The sequence below is a fragment of the Alligator sinensis genome, unplaced genomic scaffold, assembly GCF_000455745.1.
Source record: "Alligator sinensis unplaced genomic scaffold, ASM45574v1 scaffold1531_1, whole genome shotgun sequence".
NCBI classification, from domain to species: domain Eukaryota; kingdom Metazoa; phylum Chordata; order Crocodylia; family Alligatoridae; genus Alligator; species Alligator sinensis.
Genome location: NW_005843164.1, coordinates 181,747 through 184,025, shown reverse-complemented (window position 1 = coordinate 184,025; position 2,279 = coordinate 181,747). Strand labels below are relative to the sequence as shown.

The following is a 2,279-nucleotide window of genomic DNA, read 5'->3' as shown; positions in this document are numbered from 1 at the left end:
GCTGCTCACCACAGTGGTCCTGAAGTGGTTCCTTTCTCCCATTATTAAGGCCTGGCTAGCTGACCCCCTCTCCAGCAGTGGGGTCTCAGTCTGCTATGGGGGCTCATACTTGGACTCACTTGGGGAACTCGTGGGCAGGGACCCCTGGGAGGCCAGTCTGAGGGGAGAGGAGTCCAGGTGTGGCTGTACTTGAAGGAAACCTTATGGGAGTGCAGGAACAAACTGTCCCAGTGTGCAGGGAGACTAGCAAACATGGCAAGTAGGGGTACACCAAGACAGATATTGGGCTAATCAAATACCAATTTATAAGGGAGCCATATCGGCCGATACTAATCCAATAGCCAATTTACAGGAATGCAGCTGGGCAGGGTGGAGAGCAGTGCTGGGTGTGTAAATCTGTGGGGTGGAAGGGGAGAGGCAGATTGTGGCCCCCATGGTGAGGAAGGGAGTGGGGCTGGGGGCACTGCCCAGCCAGGGTGGTGAATGGGACCCTGGGAGTGGGATGGAGTTGCAGGCGGCTCGTGTGGGGAGTGGGGGCAGCACCCCCCCAGGGGAGGCATGGGGGGCATGTGCCTCCTGGATTTGTGCATGGGGCAAGGGCAGGCTGGCTGCTGCAGGCTCAGGGCCAGGGGCAGTGCCAGCTTCTTCCCAGCAGCTGGGGCTGGGCCCCATACAGCTGAGGTCAGCCCCACCCCCAGTGTGGAAGAGCCTGGCACTGCCCTCGGCCCCAGCCCACAGTGGGCAGCCTACCCTCACCCTGCACACAAATCTAGGGGGCACGTCCCCCACACATGCCTCCCCTGGGGTCTGCGTAGTGGTGGGGAGCCGCCCCCCCAGACCTGCTCTCCCTCTCCATCTCGCTCCCAGCCCTAGGGTCCCATTCACCGCCCTTGCTGGGCAGCACCTGCCCCAGCCCCACTCCCTCACCCTGGGGGGGCCCCAATCTGCCCCCCTTACACCCCTTCTGCCACACAAACTTAACAGCAGAGGAAGCTAAGACACAACGAAGAAGCTTATAAGAAGTGAAAACTTAGACAAACAACTAGGGAGGAGTATGTGAGCACTGCTCGGGCATGCAGGGATGAAGCCAGGAAGGCCATAGTGCAATTTGAGTTGCAGCTAGCAAGGGACATGAAGGGTTTCTACAAGGATGTCGGTAGCAAGAGGAGGATCAGGGGAAGTGTGGGTCCCTTACTGAAGGGGGAGGCAACTTAGTGACAGAGGATGCAGAAAAGACCGCAGTGCTCAATTCCTTCTTCACCTCAGTCGTAGTAGCCCTCAGTGGTGAAAAACCAGGTTAGGGACTAGTTAGAAAAGTTGGACGTGTGCAAGTCCTTGGGGCTGGATGGGATGCACCCAGGGGTGCTGAGGGAGTCGGCTGATGTGACTGCAGAGCCATTGGCCGTCATCTTTGAAAACTCAGTGATTAGGAGAGGCCAGAGTCAGACCAATTGTCATATCTAGTGTCAGGAAGGACTTTTACCCCATGGTCACATTGGCATGTGGACTGTGGGGTTTTCTGCCTTTCTGTATAGCATGGCCTCTTCCCTGGGAATCTCTGGAACATGTATTGATAATGTTGCACCATAACTATACAATGGGTGGTGGTCCAATGGCTGGCACAGCATCTGAGTGAAACCTGGGGGTCACGATCGACCAGAAGATGAACATGAGCCAGCAGTGTGATGAGGTTGCCAGAGGGACAAATAGAGTTCTGGAGTGCATCAGCCTATATGTGGCCAATAGATTCGGGGAGGTGCTTCTCCCTCTCCATCGGACATTGGTGAGGCCTCAGCTGGAGTACTGTGTCCAGTTCTGGGCACTGCACTTCAAGAGGATGCAGATAAGCTCGAGAGGGTAGAAAGAAGGGCCACCCATATGATTAGGGGCCCAGGCCCTATGAGGAGAGCCTCCAGGAACTGGGTCTGATTAGTCTGAATAAGAGAAGGCTGAGAGGTGACTTAATAGCTGCCTACAAGCCATCAGGGTGAGCATCAAGATCTAGGGGAGCAACTCTTTAGGAAGGCACCTCAAGGGAGGATGAGGACCAATGGGCACAAGTTAATAGAGGGTAAATTCAGGCTGGACATAAGAAGAAACTTTTTCTCTATAGGGGTCACCAGAATCTGGAGCACACTCCTGGCAGACATGGTGCAGTCACCCTCCTTGGAAATGTTCAAGATGAGGCTGGACAGGCACCTTGTTGAGCTCATCTGAGCCCAGTAACTTCCTGCCCATGGCAGGGGAACGGAACCGGAGGGCTTTCAAGGTCCCTCCCG

The 2,279-nt window shown here is 55.7% G+C and overlaps 1 protein-coding gene across 2 annotated transcripts in view; it reads left to right on the top strand.

Moving 5' to 3' along the window:
- LOC102379493 (H-2 class I histocompatibility antigen, Q9 alpha chain-like) overlaps window positions 1–2,279 on the top strand; it is a 15,357-nt gene that overhangs the window by 4,783 nt on the left and 8,295 nt on the right. The gene's annotated exons all lie outside the window — the stretch shown is intronic.